At 49.3% G+C, this 18,216-nt stretch overlaps 1 protein-coding gene across 1 annotated transcript in view; it reads left to right on the forward strand.

Annotated features, from left to right (window-relative positions):
• The first annotated feature begins 412 nt into the window (after positions 1 to 412).
• The window catches only part of St3gal2 (ST3 beta-galactoside alpha-2,3-sialyltransferase 2), a 54,211-nt gene continuing 36,407 nt past the window's right edge, over positions 413 to 18,216 (forward strand). The window contains exon 1 of the mRNA XM_041650128.1: positions 413 to 686. The gene's annotated coding sequence lies outside the window, so the exon portion shown is untranslated. The remainder of the gene's footprint in view (positions 687 to 18,216) is intronic.

Below are 18,216 nucleotides of genomic sequence, written 5' to 3' on the forward strand. Positions count from 1 at the left end.
CTCAGGTCGCGGCTCTTGGCAAGAGCAAGTACAAACAGTCCCCTTCAGCTGGGCTCGGCCGCAGCTGATCACAGCCATGTGTGAGAGGCATCCTCAGCTTATTCGCATCCTTTGAGGAACCAGGTACCAAAGCCCGGCTGGGGCGCACAGACTACATCGCCCAGATTTCAGGTGCCCAGAGCCGCGTGGCTGGGAAACAGAAGAAGACGCCCCTTAATTCTGCGCCTTAACCCCCTAAATTCGGGCAGAACTACAAAGACCATGATCTCAGATATGGGAGTGCATTGCTTTCTGGGAGTGATAGTCCTTAACGCGGAGCGCTGCTGGCAGACCTTGCCCCACTGGACTACATATCCCAGCGTGCCTGAAAAACTTGGGGGAGAGGAGGGAGGGGAGAGTCCTGGAGGATGTGAATGGGGAGGGGGCACCCGCCCCCTTCCCCCACCCTTCCCTTTTGCTGGGCAGGGGTGGGGGGAGGGGCCGGGCCGAGGCTGCAGCCGCGGCGCTCCGGGAGGGCAGGGCCAAGCAAGGGCGGGACTGGCCCTAAGCAGGCGAACTAGAGAACCTTGAAGCTAACGGGTCCGGGCGAGGGAGGCGGCGGCGGCGGCGGCGGCAGCTTTTTGCACGGGCGGAGGCGGCGGCAGGAGCGGCAGGCATGGCCCGCGCGGCGCCCAGCGCAGACTGAGGTGCGCGGGCGGGATGCGAGAGGGAGGGATGCGGGGCTCCCCGGGCCCCGTGCTGCCCCAACCCTCCTCTGTGCGGGCAGAGGGCTTGGCCCAGAGGCCCATACCCTTCGGGTCCAGCCCAGCAACTTCCCCCGGGACCGGGCGCCGTGTGGGCGGGGGTCTGATTGCCTTGGCCTCGATCCGGATCCCCGCCTTCAGCTCCTACATATCTAGCAGCTCCCAGTCTTCCAGGCACTCCTGTGACACTCCTTGCTGGTAGCCCCCAACCCCAGCCCCTGAAAACGCTGTCCTAGTCCACACTTCCACACCCCAGGTTGTTGGTACCTCCAGCACCCGGAGCTTGGGAACCTGCTCCATCCGGAAATCCCTGCCTCACTTCTCTTGATCAGAAGCTGTCTGCACCATCCGCACTTATTCCTCTACCCTTCGGCCTTCCCCAAGCTTGGCACTGACCCCTAGCCACGCTCTGTGGCCTAGTTCTCTTTTATAAGACCTGACAGTTTGACCTCCTTCCTACTTTGGAGAAACTGAGGCATGAGCCAACCAGAAACTTGGTCAGTGTGCCCGCCCTCTGGACTCTGGCCTGAGCCCTGTCCCTTGTCCCTCCTGTTCCTCCATCCCTTACCATGTCAAGACACGTTAGTTCCTCCAGCTATGCCCCTGTGATCGGATCAAACTTCCCAGCCCCTGCTCTTGGCTGAGCTCACACCAGTCTCTCCTGTTTAGTTGTCTCTTACTTCTGTCGCCCCCTCCTTTGCATAGCCCTCCGCCTGGAGAGGAGTCTCCATCCCTTTGCTGCTTTGAGTCTCCGTCCCTTTGAGCTGCTTGCTCAAGTTAGCCTTTCTGCTTCAATTTTGCCAGCTGCATCCTTCTCCCATTTTGCCTCGTTTCATCTATACACCGAGAACCATTCAGGGCACCCGGGGGGCCCTGGGAAGTAGTTATTTCTAGCCAGTAACCCATGCTCCTACTTGTGTACAAATGTCTAGAAACCGATTGGCCTTCCCTTCCTCAAGCTTGGTGGGCTCCGGAGTCTGGTTTGGAAGGCACCGTTTACCCTTATGGAGATGGTGGCGTTGGAGAACTCTGGTCACTATACCCTCAGCTAATCTGGCTTCTGCTGTTAACTTTGGAGTGGTTGCCCCTTCGGGAGGGATGCCTGATGTGTGCGCTCTGAGAGCTTTGTGGAGGAAGGCGCTGTGGCTGTATCCGTAGGTGGAGATCTCAAGTTTAGTCCTGGTGCGTCTGACTTGAAGGAAAGAGGGAGGGGGACACACAGGCGTGGTATGATCCAGTTTTTGTTTGTTTGGCTGGTTTTAACCCTGTTTCTTCAGCTGACTTTTCCTTTGGGTCACACTAGTCTTCCCTTATCTCCAGTCTCCCAGTAAAAAGTGGGGAAGAGAGGAGGGGAACCTGTGAGCCATCAGGGAGGGATGGGAGTCTTCTGAAGTTTGCGGGGTTCCTGAGTGAGCAGTCTTGATCTGAACCAGATGGTTCTCTGCTTCAACGCGTGGTCCCTCCCATGCTCCCTCCCCCTTGGCTGTGAATAGGATGCTTTTAACCTTGTAACTTGAGAATGGAAAAGTGAGGCCAGGGGGCCAACTGTCTGTGTGAATGTTTATGTCTACATCTGCACACTATGCAAGCCTGCCAGGGTCCAGTGGGAGTGTCCGTGCCCCAGAGGCCACTGTAGAGTTCTATGGCATGCTGATAGGTCATAGGCACTTTTAGAGCCCAAAAGATAGAACTAGTTTTGAAGCCATTAAGAATCACCAGACTCAGGCAGGGTGGCACACACTTGTTATGCCAGCATTCGGGATGGCAAGATGATTACCATTTGAAGACACTCCAGGCTGTACAATGAGATCTTGTCTCAGAAACCCCAAAAGAGGGGTCTTTGAGACTGCTTCCAGGTAAAGGTACTTGTCAAACGAGACTGGCAATCTGAGCTTAACCCCTGAGCCCAAATAGGTTGGAAGAAGAGAACTGACTCCATAAACTTGTCCTTTGACCTCCACACACAAGCCTCGGCAGCTGTTTCAGATTGAGGGATCTGAAACAGCAAGGTTCCAGGTGTGGGGAAAGCGAGGCAGCTCGGTTTCTTCTTTAGCTTGAGTTCTTCTCTTAAAGATTCATCTCATTTTTCTATGTGTGTCTGCCTGCGTCTGAGCATGTGCATGTGGCTGCCCTGAGAGGCCAGAAGAGGGAAGCAGCTGCCCTGGAACTGGAGTTTCAGGTGGTTGTAAGACCCTAGATGGGGGGCTGGAGAGGTGGCTCAGAGGGTAAGAGCACTGGCTGCTCTTCCAGAGGTCCTGAGTTCAATTCCCAGCAACCACATAGTAGCTCACAACCATATGTAATGAGACCTGGTGCCTTCCATGCCAGCAGTACATTGTATGCTTAATAAATAATTAAATATTTAAAAAAAAAAAAAGACCCTAGATGGGGGTTCTGGGAACCAACTTGGTCCTCCGCAAAAGCAACAGGTGCTCTTAACCACTGAGCCAGCTCCCTTGAGTCTTTTTTTTTTTTAATAGTAGGAGATGATATAGGGACTATGGTTCAGGAAGAGAGGTGGGAAATGGATTCCTTTGTTATTCTCTAGTGTATTTTGTTCGCCGTAGTGGTCTTGTGTATTTGCATTTTGTTTTGCCTTTGAGACAAGGTCTTACGTGAGGTCTGGGCTGTCTTCAGATTTGGTGCGAAGCTGAAGATGGCCTTGAACTGATTCTCTCGCCTCTGCCCCAGTCCTGGGATTCCAGGTGTGCTGTGCGCCCTGATCCTGAGCCGTGTACCTGATTTTGTGGAAGTCCTTTAAATGCATCTTTATTTCTGGACTACTTTAGCGGGTGCGCAGTTGAAGCAGAGGTTTTGTTGTCATTTTGTTTTCAGTTTTTAGAAAAGTAATTAATTTGGGGGGTGTGTGTTCGTATGTGTCGTGACCCATGTGTGGAGGTCAGAGGAGAACTTGCAGGGGTCAGTTCTCACCTTCCATATGTGGGTTTTGGGAATCAGATCCAGGTGGTCAGGCTTGGTGGCATGGGCTTTTATCCCCTGAGTTGTCTTGCCTGCCTTAGCTTTCATTTTTGAAGTGGTGTCTTACTACAGAGCCCTGGTTGGCCTTTTTTATTTTATTTTATTTTATTTTTTTATTTTTTTGGTTTTTCGAGACAGGGTTTCTCTGTGGCTTTGGAGCCTGTCCTGGAACTAGCTCTTGTAGACCAGGCTGGTCTCGAACTCACAGAGATCCGCCTGCCTCTGCCTCCCAAGTGCTGGGATTAAAGGCGCGCGCCACCACCGCCCGGCTCCTGATTGGCCTTGAACTTACTGTGTAGTCCGTGCTAGCTTGGAGCTTTCAGTGACCCTCCTGTCTCTTCTCTGATTTGTACCATGATGCCTGGCAGAGCAGAAAGGCTTATGATTAAAGGTTTATGGCTGGGTGCTTTGTATTTTCCAGATCTTGGAATCCCCTGGAGAGTTAGTTCAGGCACAGATCCCTATGCCATGTTGCCAGAGTTTTTTTTGTTTCAGTTGGTCTGAATTTGTACCTCTCTTCAGCTCCTTGGGTCTAACAGTTTGACAGATGCTGAGTTGAGCCATTACAGCTGCATGGAAAGCTAATCCCGACAGACGGAAAGACTTTCGTTCACCTTATTTCCTGGCTTATTCTGGCAGCTGTGCTGTGGTAGCCTTTGTCTTGATTCTGTTGCCACCCAGGGTTGTACGTGGCCTGAGTATGGAGCCTGAGCTGCCAGGCCTACTCTAACGACAGCCCCGTTCTTGGAAGGAGGGCCTCAGGACCAAACAGGATGTTTAGGAACCAGGACTTTGGAAAAGGTTAGCTGCCTAGATACAATAAAGCAGCAGCTGAGACAGACACTTGTCTGTTCCATCCAGATTTTCCAGACTGAGAGGATTAGGGTGCCTGTCAGGTGAAGTCCTGTGATGGCTGCACACTGGACAAGATGCCCAAGAATCTGGAGTTTAGACAAGCCAGAGGAACCATACTGTGTTTTGCAAATATTTCCTATCTGTTTACATGCCAATGAGAAGTAGATGCAGATATATAGGAAGATATATATATATATATATATCCAGGCAGATCTAGATCCAGGTAGGGCTAGTGAGAAACTGAAAGACAAGGTGTGGGGTGCAGGGCAGCCCCAGGACTCACATTCCCGCCCGTCCGTTAAATTAGTCCTCCTGATGGCTCCAGGAATGGGTTCTTTGAATGCTCACGGCTAACCCAGCCCCACAATAGATGTCCTCATGCTGTAGGGAAGCCTCATAGCCGCCTTGCAAGGTGGACACCATTGTCATTATTTTACATGTGAAATTTAAAGTACAACATCCAGGGCTGGGGAGAGATCTTGGTTCATAAAGAGCTTGACTTTCAAACATGAGGACCTGGGTTAAATTCCCAGCACCCGAATAAAAAATGTCAGGCATGGTGGTACATGCTTGTAAACTCAGTGTAGGAGTGCAGAGGCAGGAGGATGCGTGGGGCTTGCTGGCCAGTCAGTTGGTGAGATTCAGACTAATAAGAGACCTGCCTCAAAGGAGGTGAATGCTCTGTGCACACAACACACGTGCACACACGTGCATACATATAGATGAACTCACAGTAACAAAACCAACAACAGCAAAAAGCATGCATGGGCCGGGCGGTGGTGGCGCACGCCTTTAATCCCAGCACTCGGGAGGCAGAGGCAGGCGGATCTCTGTGAGTTCGAGACCAGCCTGGTCTACAAGAGCTAGTTCCAGGACAAGCTCCAAAACCACAGAGAAACCCTGACTCGAAAAACCAAAAAAAAAAAAAAAAAAAAAAAAAAAAAAAGCATGCATGGTAGGGCATATCTGCAATCCCAGGACTTGGGAACCTGAAATAGGAGGGTTATGAGTTCAAGGTTAGTCTGGACTATATAGTAAGACCCTATATGAAGAAATCAAACCAACAAAAATTAACAGGAGAAAAGTGTAACAAATCTTTTTATTAATTAATCATAGTTTTACACGCCGTGAGGCCTTCAGATTGAAGACCCTCGTGAACTATCCATTTGTACGCTTGAGTTGAGGAAGCTTAGAGAGCTGTGCAGAAATAAGACAGGACCAAAAAAAGGCTGGCCTAATGCCCGCTAGCCGCTTCTTAGCCTGTGGAAGCATTACTTCTTTCTGGATACAGGGCAGCATGCTTACTTTTTTGGATATGTCGCTGTCAGGCAAGAGAGGCCAGAGCCGAGGCAGGGGAAGATGGGAGTGACATTTAGTCTTATTGCTTATTTTAGCAAGGAGGTCCTAGTTTGTAGTTGTTGTCGTTGTTCTCTTTTAGGGGTTCTAGTCTCTACAATATGCCTTAGGGGAAGGAAACGTAGTTTCTTTGGCTCTCTCTGAATGGAGAAAGAGGGGCAAGAGATTAGAAGAAAGGAAGAGGCCAGTAAGAAACTTTGCATCTGAGACTTTGGTAAGAAAGGGCTCTCCTGGAAGGCTGTGAGATGACAGTCAGAGGGAGGGGTGACTTGGGACTCACATGCTCTTCAGGGTCTCAGGGTGGGTATAGCCTCGTGAGAGTGTCATGGACTTGGTCTCCAAGATGGGCTGTGCCCAGATTCCCATCGCAGCCTGGGCCACGTGCCTCTCACTGGTGAGGGCAGGACTGGCAGCATGACCTCTTGAGAGAGAATGAGGAAGTGGGCCCTGTAGGTACTATGAGAGACTGACCCAAAAAGCACTAGGCAAGGACTTGAGTTGGCAGGTGGCAAAGGGCTTAGTGTGACAGGTTTCTGAGCCAGCCAAGGGCAGACTGATAGGCAGCCTGGTATGGCAGGGTCATCAGGGGACAAGGAGAGGAGGGATGATACGGAAAACCAGATAGGGGCCGAGTAAGATGTCATGAAGGCTGGGACTTGGCAGTAGAAATGGAAAAGGGAGGGACTGAAAGAGGCTCTGAAAAGTTGCTATGATCTTCTGGAAAAATACTTGATTCTCTGGAGTTTGGCGTTTTGATGCCTACGTGATGAGGGTTGCTTCCTTGAGCTGAAAAGGGCCACCCAGGAAGGAGGTTCTCAGGAGATAATATGGCCTACTTTGCAGACGCTGCCTGTGGCTGCCAATGGCATACCTGGCATCTCCGTCAGCATTTTTACTCCTGTCCCCAAGCTGTCTGAAGTTTGGTGCCTCAAACCGAGGCCCGCCATAGTAAATGAGAGCAGCTGGGGCTTGGTAGCCACCACCATCGCATCTCTTTCCTCCCCGCTTTGCCTAGGATGGGCTCCCCCCACCCCGCTTCGCTCAGTTTCTCTACCCCAGCCTCCTATTCCATCAGTCTCCCATTCTTCCCCATGTTCCTGCATATCCAAGTCCATAGCAATCAAAGGGCCTGCCCCATTTCTCTAGTGACTTGTATTTTTTTTTTCTCTTTGCTCAGAATGCTTGTTAATAAATTTTTGTTAGCTATTAGGGTTGAAATCTCCAAGTAGTGTTTCCCAAGGAAAGAGTCTCCGCTTGGTCTGCACCTACTGAATACAGACTTTTCCTTCAGCTAGGCAGGACTCACTAGGGACAGCTGCGTGTGTCCCCGGCCAGCCGTTCCCAAGTACTTCTTGTTGCTTATTTACAAATCATTATTGTAATTACAACATATTGTCAATCGAGTGTTCCTGTTGCCTTCACAGATCTCATCTCGGCCCAAGGGCATAGCTGGGCTTCCAGCCACCCCAGGTTTCTAGCTATGGAGGGAGAGTTCCTCCTGTGGGAGTGGGCAGGAGGACAAGAGCAGGGTCCACTGAAGTGCCACACAGAAGAGTACTCTATTCCCGTAGATTTCCAGAGCAGAAGGCTAACGTCCGGGAACAGAGCGGTGTGTGTTCTGTCAGTTAAGATCTCTGTGATATTTTCCTGACTTTTAACACAGACTTGAGAGAGGCGGTGAGGAAAGGGGAGGAAGGGGAGAAAATGTAAGAGGGGGGAATTTAATTTGTGCTTATTTTGAAATAGTTGTTAAATTATTGAAAGGCTTATTTTTATTGTTTTTAATTATGTGTATGCTTGTGTGTCTGTGTGTGGGCGTGAGCACGTGAGTGGCGGTGTCCACAGAGGCCAGAGGCTTCCGACCTCCCAGGAGCTGATGTCACAGGCAGTTCTGAGCTGCCTTATGCAGGCTCTGGGAACGGAACTTTGGTTCTCTGTTAAAGCAGATGTTCCTAACTACTGAGCCATAGCTCCAGTCCATGGGTACTAAAATTTTACTTGTAAAATATCAAATGTAGACATAGCACACACAGTTCCAGTCTAAGATGTTGAAAGCAGCAGTGTGGTGGTGCACGCCTTTAATCCCAGCACTCGGGAGGCAGAGGCAGGCGGAGCTCTGAGTTGGAGATCATCCTGGTCCACAGAGCAGCCAGGGTTACACAGAGAAGCCTTGTCTCAAAACAGCAAACAAACAAAAAGATGTTGAAAGCGTAAGAGGGTCCCCAGCCTCTCCTCTTCCTTCAGGTGGATTGGCATGAGGCCCTGACTCTGAAGTTATTCATGCTGAACTGTTGGGGAAGGAGCAGTAGGACCCGGGTCTTCTATCTCTGAGGCATTGCTCTTTCCCCAGCAGGCCTTGGGTTCTCCTGTGGCCTGGTATACAGCTAGCCTGGAACATGTTATGTAACCCAGACTGGCTTCAAATTCTTGGTCCCCCTGTGTCTACTTCCTATGCTACCACGTCCATCATTATTTTTTTCTGTTTGATTCCTTCTTTTCTGACTGGGATCAGAATGAGGATATGCCATAGAGCTACCGAAGGCCACCATTTGCTATGTGGTTAGAGCTGAGGCTGTCCTCGGGCAGAGGCTTCCTGGCTTATCAAAGGACAGCATCGTGGGGCTCGAGACATAACCTGGGGACCCCGAGGAGCAGCCCTCACTGCTCTACCTCTACCCTTGAATCTTTCAGGGGTTGGAGTTCTAGCCCTGTGGAGAGGCCCCAGCCTCTCAGCCTTACAGGTCAGCAGCCTTGAGAGGAAGAAAATCAGCAACAAATGCAAATAGCTAATTGGTCTAGAGGGAACTGCTCTGGCAGGAAAAATCAACAAGTTATTTGTTTCTGTGGTTAAAGGGAATGTGGAGGGGATGGGGCTGGTGGAAGAGGGGAGAAAAGAGGTGGATTGCAGGAGAGATCCCCCCCCCACATCTAATTCTTCCTGCCTTTTCCCACAGGGTCCCTTTGCTTTCAAAGGAGCCTTACAACAGTAAACAGTGGAATGCTGAGGCTCTTGTCTCTGACCCCCAATCCCACCCATATCCAGTTAAAGACAAAGTTCTTGTCATTTGAGGTACATGGTGACTTGGAGCTAAAATGCCAGGAAGAAATTAAAGTTTTTTCATAGGCCTGTACTGAGTCCTGGGGCTGTGCAGAGAACAGGTAGCAACCCCAGGGGATGTGGTGGGAAAGGCCTGGGATGGGCTTTTGCATTCTCCTCTAGGAAGCAAGGAGGGTCCATTGGGGTTGGCTTGCCCTGGGATTTTCTGTGGTTGGCTTTCTGTGTTCTGCCCTGCCCCAGAGGGCTTGGTGTTCCCATGGACCTGTGCCTGTTTAGCTTCTGGCTGGTTCCTCAGCATCACTTGGGAATACCCAAGGTGCCAAGGGCAGGGGAAATGACTCTAAAGATTTATTTAAAGCCAGTGTGTGTGTGTGTGTGTGTGTGTGTCTGTGTGTGTGTGTGCGCGCACGTGCGTGTACATGTACAATACATGTGTGTCATGTGTGTGGGTGCTTGTAGAAGCCAGAAGAGGCTGTCAGATCCCCAGGAGCAAGAGTTACAGGTGATTGTGAGCTGCCCAGTGCGGGTGCTGGAAACCAAATTCTAGTCCTCTATGTAAGAGCAACAATGGCTCTCAATTGCTGAGCCATTTCTCCAGCCCCAGAGATAATTCTAGACTCAGAAAACTGAGGACGGTAAGAAAGGGGTCTCCTGTTCTAGGGTAAGGAGCTATTTTCTCAGGCCTGCTGTGAAGTGGGGAGCAGATAAGTAGTTTATGTCAGGGTTCAGAGTCATGGGTGTTTGATGAAGCAATGTCATCAGTTCCTGAAAGGCAAGATATACCTGACCATGAAGCCATCATGAGGAAACCTCTAGGATGAAGGTGAGTTCTCATCTCAAATGAGACACCTCATGGTTTACATAGGGGTTACCCGGCTGTCTACATTTTTCCACCTATACTGGTAGTCTTGGCAATTCTTTTTTTCCCCAAGACAGGATTTCTCTGTGTAGCTCTGGCTGTCCTAGAACTCACTCTGTAGACCAAGCTGACCTCAAACTCAGAGTTCCGCTTGCCTCTGCCTTCCTCCCGTCTATCCCTGATCTGTGGATCCCTGCCATTCGTCTTATGCAGGACAGGGAGAAGAGCCAGCCACGGTCCCTTTGTTGGCAGCCTCCAAGCATCCTAAGACATTGGGGATAGGGCTGTGTGGTTCTTGAAAAGAGGAAGCTACTCACTTCCAGGGCTCCGAACTTTACTCTCACCTTGCGGGACTGACTTTGATAGGGTGCACATACAATGTAAATACTCCTATCTATCCACAGTGCTTTGTCACTGTTCCTCTCAGGAATGCACGTCCACGTGTAAATAAAGAACTCACAGGGCTGCTGAGGGCTCTGCTCTCAAACCATCTGGTCAACCCAACAGAGGAATGCCACATCCTGAGTGGGAGGGCAGAGTGGGAGCCCAGAATGCACTGTGCGGTCCAGACGTCTGGAAGTTGGTTTGACCTTTCTCTTGACCTGTGTGGATGCATTAAGCAGCAAACAGGCAGTTCAGGTTTCCCTAGGGAACGTAGATTCCTGCAGCCAGGGGGGCTGCTGCTCTGTTGTCAGCTCCTCATACCCCCCTTCTCCTGATCCTTATTGTAGCTCTGTTGGGGTTCAGGCAAAAAGGTTCATCAGGCCTTGCTTCACATCCCTCTTTTTCTTTGCAAAAATTATTTATTTATTTTTTTTATTTTATCTGCATTGCTGTTTTGCCTGCATGTATGTCTGTGTGAGGGTGTCAGATCTTGGAGTTAAAGACTGCCATGTTGGTGCTGGGAATTGAACTCAGGTCCTCTGGAAGAGTAGCCAGTGTTCTTAACCACTGAGCCATCTCTCCATCCTTTCTCTTGTTAGGCTGGGCATCCATAAGCCCTGAAAAAAATGGTTCTTATTTTTTTAGTTCTCTGTGTGCATGTGTGTGTGTGGTTTTTGTTTTTTGTTGTTGTTTTTTTCTCTCTCTCTTTTTTTTTAAATTTATTTTATCGGCATTGGTGTTTTGCCTGCATGTATTTCTCTCTGAGGGTGTCAGATCTTGGAGTTACAGACAGCTGTTAACTGCCATGTGGGTGGTAGGAATTGAACCTGGGTCCTCTGGAAGAGCAGTCAGCACTCCTAACCACAGAGCCATCTCTCCAGCCCCCAGTTTTTTTTTTTTTTTTTTTTGAGACAGGGTTTCTCTGTATAGCCCTGACTGTCCTGGAACTCACTCTGTAGACCAAGCTGGCCTTGAACTCAGAGATCCACCTGCCTCTACCTGTTGTGATTAAAGGTGTGCACCACCACCTCTTTACACTCAGCTCTGCTCTAACCAGGTTTTCCTTAAGCCCTGGTGGGAGGTGGGATCACAGAGGGCTCACACTGGGTATAATATGTGCTAGGATTTGAGAACCTGCCCAGCCTGAGCACTGGTAGAGTCTCAGCAGAGAAGGAAGGTTTAGGAGGAAGGCTACACATACAGAGATGCAAAGCCTGAACACAAATGTTAGGGAAGCACAGCATAAAATTTCTGTCTCATTATCCAGAGATGTGGGACAGAGAATCCAGATAGGGCCGCCATGCCCCACCCTGCCAAGGACGGGGAGGCATGCTTTCCAGCTTTCCAGCCGCGGCAGGGCTGGGCTGGGCTGGTCACAGAGGGTTGTGCCTGCCCGAAAGTGTAGGAGTGCTTGTTCTTTGCAGCTTGGCAGCTTGCTAGGGGTCAGTATGATAAGACTGTAAGAAGAGACAGATCCTTGGTTTTTACACGCAGACAGCTGCCTGCCCTGGGCAGCACAACAGCCCCCGACAGACTATTGTGTGGCTCCTTTGGCGCTTCTGAAATATAGAGCCTCTGGCTGCAGCCCAGCTGGGTTTCCCCTGCCTGGCTGCTAGCTTCCTCTCCCATCTGGGGTCAGATGAGGTCTGCACTGTGGAGCGATGATGTTGAGACCCAGCCAATTCTGAGCTTGACTTAGAAGTTTGAAGCCTCCGTAGGAGAGGGGTCAGGGCATCCAGGCTGAGCAGCAGCTCCCTCACCTGCCCGTTTCATTTGTCATCATCCAGTGCTTGTTTTAATTTGATTTATTATTGTTGTGGTATCGGTAAGGTGGAGATGGGGGTCTGCACTTGTGCCACAGCTTGCACGGGAATGTTAGAGGACCATTTTTTGGATTCGGGGATGGAATTCAGTGTTGGCAGGCTTGCGCAGTAAGTGCCTTTTCCCACTTAACCATCTCACCAGTCCTATTTTGGTTTTGTTTTGGGGTAGAAGGTCTCATTCTGAGTCTGGCCTGGAGTTTTCTAATGGACAAGGTTGGCCTTGAACTTGTGGTGTTCTTCTGTCTTCTGCCTCTCAAGTTCTGGGCTTACAGGTGTCTTGCCTTTCTCCTTTCGGTTTTACGGTATCTGCTGCTCAACCAAACAGACCTGGTGATATGCAGACATTTGCGGGGAGCCCTAACCTTTGCTCCAGAGCGTTAGGAGGTGTGGCTGTTTCTGGGTGGGATGGGGTTGGGGGTGGGTTTACATTTGTGGAGATTCCTGGAGCTTCCCTGTGGAGATGAGGCTTGAAGGGATCTCTTCAGTAGAGCTGGGGTTTGAGTAGTAAGAAGGCATCTGTAGTGAAGGACAGCTCTTTGGACAGAATGGACAGCTGTCGATGTGGAGTGAAATTGAAGGATTAGGGACAGATTTCGGTAGTAAAATCAATTGGACTTCAGACTGGCTAGGGGAAAGAAGGAAAGCCACAGATGACTCAACATTTCAGGCTGAGATGGAAGATAGAGTTCCTTTCCCAGAAACCAAGAATACAGAAAAGAAAAGGGGCTGGATGCAAGGGACCTAAATCATGTGTGAGTTTGTTTGAAGCAGCCTAAGACTAAATAAGGTACTTTGAGGGTACTATAAAATATATCATTTAAGAGGCAATATCCAGTCAGACACAGTAGTGGATGTATATAATCCCAGCACTCAGGAAGCAGAGGCAGGAGGCTCTGAGTTCAAGCTTAACCTAGTCTACATAGTAAATTTCAGGCCAGTGAGAGTTACACGGTGAAACCCTATCTCAAAAAACAAAACAACAACCAAAAGGAGGCAATGTTTAGGAGTTAAAGGGACGGATGGCCCAGGCATTTGTGCACTGTCCAGCATTGCTTGAAAAGCCAGCGATGACTCTTCCTGGTTGAGATGCAGTTTTGGAAAGTTCACCCCTCTGCATTTTAAGCCTGATCTAGAATCACTTTTTCTTTTGGTGCTAGAGCTTGAACCCAGGGCCTTATACATGGTAAGCAGACATTCTACCAGTGAGCTCCATTCCCAGCCAGCCAGAATCACATTGTATTATCTTTGACAGTATCACCTGGTTTGTGGTGTGGTAGGACTAGATAATCAAAGGACAAGCGAACTGGGGGTGTGGCCCAATGATAAAGCCCCTGCCTTTTATACAAGCTCAGGGTCCTGGGTTCAACTCCTAGAAGACGTGGGGAAGGCACACCTGGCTTCAATCCCCGGGAGGGGGCGGGGAGCATGAGCAAACACATCTTTTTCCTGCTGCATTCTTCCTGTGGTTAGGGAATTCTGGCAGTAGGCATTGCTGGTCCCAGGTCTCCCTAGGAAGCCTCACACACCAAAAGCCTCTTCTAAGGAGGGCAGGTTTGAGTAGTGACCCTGGCTGGAAAAGGACTTTGGTCCTGGCCAGAACCAAGCTACTCCCATAAATCCCAAACCATCAGTTCTCAGATCACTGCGGCCCTCATGGGCCTCCCCTGGGCTGACCTAAGTGCAGGTTCCAGACCGTCTTTTAGGTACGATAGCAAGTGATACATAAGGGACTTTATAAAATTGTTTAAGAAATGGAGAATGATTGTACATGTGTCAGAGACTGTATCAGTTGGACTTCTTCGATTATAAAAATCCACTTTGCTAGAAGTGGTGGCGCACGCCTTTAATCTCAGCGCTTGGGAGGCAGAGGCAGGTGGATCTCTGTGAGTTCCATGCCAGCTTCCTGGTCTACAGAGAGTTCCAGAACAACCAGAGATACATAATTACAAACAAACAAACAAAAAATCCACCTCACTTACCCCACGTAATGACATAAATGTAATCTCAGCACTTGGGAGGTAAAGGCAAGGGGGGGGGGATCAGGAGTTCAAGGTCATCTTTAGTCACCTAATCAGTTTGAGACCAACGTGGGATATTTGAGACTGTTTCAAGAAAAGAAAATCTACTTCTGAGTGCCCTTTGACTAAAGGGCAGCCATCGCTTCACATACCTTATGACTGGCTCCATCCTCCCAGCACCCTTCTGGGATTGCTATAGAGAACCCTAAACTGGGACTCAGTGCTGAATCCTGGCCTAGCCAACTACTCGACTGTGTGCATTTGGTGCTCTCATTGGCTGGGCCTGGGTTGCATGACATAGGGATAGTAATTTGAAGAGAGATGAGTCTCTAAAGGAAAACTGTATTGCTCATTATGAAGACATTGCATATTGAAGCAGCGTCTGGTGTGCTTTTAGATCCATGGAGACCCGATGATAGCTCTGTGGCCTGATTTTTATATCAGTAACCACTATAGGTAAACACATAGTGCTTATTACTGTTTATAAATTTACCTCGTTAAAGGTTGAATGCTAGCAAGGACACGTGTCTAATAATTCCAGGAACCAGAAGGTGAAGGCTAGAAGATCATTCCTTCAAGGCCAGCCTAGGTGACATAGGAATTCAGGTCAATCTCAGCTATATAGCAAGACCCTGTTTCAAAATAACAAAATGACATCTTGTAATCTGAGCACTTGGGAGGTAGAGGCAGAAGGATCAGGAGTTTAAGGCTACCCAGGATGTCAGGAGGCAGAGGCAGGCGGATCTCTGTGAGTTCGAGACCAGTCTGGTCTACAGAGCTAGTTCCAGGACAGTCTCCAAAGCCACAGAGAAACCCTGTCTCGAAAAACCAAAAAAAAAAAAAAAAAAAAAAAAAACCAAAAAAAAAAAAAAAAGGCTACCCAGGATGGGATTTTGTTGAAAACAACTAACAGACAGTAACAAAGCCCCATTAGGTGAAGAACTAAGACAAGGCCCAGAATAGCAGTGGCAGCTTTTCGGGAGGAATCACTCCCCTGCCTCTGATGCTCATTCCCAAGTCATTCTTCCCATGCACTGCAAGATAAAAAGCTAGCATAGACATGTGATGGCAGATGGCTCCTTCCTCCTGTGGCCCAGGACAACCTCCATGGTGGCTGGCATTACAAAGGGATGTATCTGAAATGGGGACACTTGCCGATGGCGGCTTCAACCAGGTCCCAGTAAAGAGGATTTGCCCCAGCTCTGCCTGCATTCTTTTCTGAGGCCATCTCCCCTGCTTCTGTGGTGATTATCGCAGGGCCTATCAGAATGTGGCTGAAGGGATGTTATACTTTCCCCTGCTGGGGATTTCCTGGTGGGGCCCTCGGACCTCTTTGATTTACTTTACTTTTTTTTTTAAATATTTATTTATTATGTATTTATTTATTTATTATAGATACAGTGTTCTGTCTGCATGTATGCCTGCAGGCCAGAAGAGGGCACCAGACCTCATTACAGATGGTTGTGAGCCACCATGTGGTTGCTGGGAATTGAACTCAGGACCTTTGGAAGAGCAGGCAATGCTCTTAACCACTGAGCCATCTCTCCAGCAGAAAGACAAAATCAGCACTCTTTGAGCCTTGTTTCTCTGTCGCTTTCAGTTGGTGAGAGTTAAGATTTTTGAACCGGCTTGCCTGAGCCAGGGGATTCTGAGATCTCAGCAGTGTTCCCTAGGTTTTGAGCTTGAGGTTTGTCAAGAGGAGACCATGAGTTCAATCTTGGATAGGCTTCTTGCCCTAGCCAGGCTGCTAGAATAGGCCTGTGAGGGGCTTTGGTCCTATTTGAAGATATGAAATTTTATACTAACAAAATGCTGGCGGCTCCAGGAGTTCCGGGCATTTCTCACCGGCTCCTCGATTCTCAGGCGGTGATGTAGGCTTTTCTGAGCTTGGTCTGAGTTCCCTTTTCATTACACCCATTTCCCTGTCATCAATCTTTCCTCCTCTCCAGATGTTTACTGGCAGCCAGTTCTTCTCCCTGCGCTGTTTGCCAGCCCAGAACGACAGGCATATTCTGTCTGCCCCTCTAGTTTTGTGCCCAGGGCCTGGGCCTGGCTCCTTACCCATCTTCTTAGGCTTAAATGCAGGGTCTCTGCTGTTTGTGCTTCCGTCTTCTCTGTTGGGGCTGAAGTTCACCACCATTGTGTATTTAATATTTGCCAGGAGTTTATGAGATTAGCACAGGGAGGGCAGGCATTGTGAAGCTCACTACGCAGTTGGAGGAGGCCGAATCAGAAAGGTGTGGTTTGCCTACACAGCTTTGAGCAAAGGCGGTTCTGGAATGGAGGGTTGTCATCTTCCTCGTCGTCGTCCTCCTCCTCCTCCTTCTTTTTGAGATGGGATCTTATGTACCTTAAGTTGGTTTCAAATTTGAAAAGTTTTTGTAGCCCAATAAACCTCTCTGCCAGCACAATAATCTGAATCAGACCAAATCAAACTGAATTAGAAAAAGCCCAGGTTTAATGGATACATACCAGTGCTCCCGGGTGACCTTCCAGCCCCCCAAGAGAGAAGACAGGGAAGGAAGACTGGAAAACCATGTGTTTGTTCTCTTGGGGGGCAGTTTAAATACTCTGTGGGAGTGATCTTGAGCATCTCTGGGCAGGGGTCATCATTTGGCGGGCTTTCTCGGAGGTGGAGTCTGGACTGAGGCAATCCCCAGGGGAGGGGGCTTGGGATGGAATGTTCCACCCAAACATTCCGGACTCTTCTGGATATATGGATGCCAGGGACTGAGGTGAAGCTTCCACCCAAACAAAATTATGTAGCTGAGGATGACCTGAAACTCTTGATCCTTGTGTGTAACAGGAATTGCAGAAGTGTGCCATCACTCGCTGGTAGGTTTTTTGTTTTTAATGTTGGCTGTAAAATGTCAGTTCTGGACTAGGGAGGAGGCTCAGTTGGTAACGTGACTGCCGTGCAAGCACGAGGACTCGAGGTTGGATCCCAGTACCCATGTTTTTGTTTTTTTTTTTTTTGTTTTTTTTTAAATATTTATTTATTTATTTATTATGTATACAATATTCTGTTTGTGTGCATGTCTGTAGGCCAGAAGAGGGCACCAGACCTCTTTACAGATGGTTGTGAGCCACCATGTGGTTGCCGGGAATTGAACTCAGGACCTTTGGAAGAGCAGGCAATGCTCTTAACCACTGAGCCATCTCTCCAGCCCCCATGTTTTTGTTTTTAAAGCTGGGAGTAGTTACTACCCCTGTAATTTTAGTGTGTGTGCTGAGGTGTGTGTGTACGTGTGTGTGTCATAAGTGGGTCCTTGGAGTTTGCTGGCTCCCAGTCTTGCCAGTGAATGGGTAAGTGGTAGGGTCAATGAGAGACAATGTTTCAAACTAGAAGGTAGAGAGCAATAGAGGAGGACGCCCACTGCCACCCTCTGGCATACTCACACAAGTCAATTCTAAGGCACCTATTGGGGTGATGATACTCCAGCCTTAATAAGGGAAGAGGCTCAAAAAGGACCCCACTCTGAACAGCTTCCAAGTCACCTGTGCCTGGGGTCTCGGGTGGCACCATTATGTTGGAAATCCCCGTCATAGCCTAGATAATAAAGTCTGTTTTCTGGGAGCCATCATAAATGAACAGAGGCCTATATCCCCACTCCACAGCAGGTGACAGCACGAATGTCTGTCATTATGGACATCAGTTTGGCAAGGAGCTCAGAATTTAGGATCCAGAATATGAGTCACCCTTGAGGATAGGCAGTGGAGACAGGGAAGGCCCCTTTCTTCCCCAAACCTGGGTGTTCTTACCTAGAGGTGAGGGCCAGAAGCAGGGAAAGGAGAAGGTCCCCTTTGTGCCCGCTCACAGCAGCTGATGCTGCCACCTTCCAGGGGTGGGCAAGTGCTAACCTAGCAAGCAGGAGCCTTCTTGAGTAGGTCACAGCAGATCGTCAGCTCCTCAGGGAAGAGGAAGGCTGTCAGTGTTGGAGAGAAGTGAAAGTGGTGCGAACCGGCCTCTGCCGCACCCTGTCTCCTGGGGATGCACAATATGAAAAAGCTGGGCGCAGGGCCACCTGCAGGGTGGGTACTGGAGGAACCAGACGGCACCAGGTTGCCCTTGGACTCAGAGGGAGAAGTCTGTGTTCTCTTGCTTGCTTGCTTGCTTGCTTGCTTACTCGCTCTTGGTCTC

This window comes from Microtus oregoni, unplaced genomic scaffold, assembly GCF_018167655.1.
Source record: "Microtus oregoni isolate MIOR12 unplaced genomic scaffold, Mior012 000004F_ref0000308, whole genome shotgun sequence".
NCBI lineage: Eukaryota > Metazoa > Chordata > Mammalia > Rodentia > Cricetidae > Microtus > Microtus oregoni.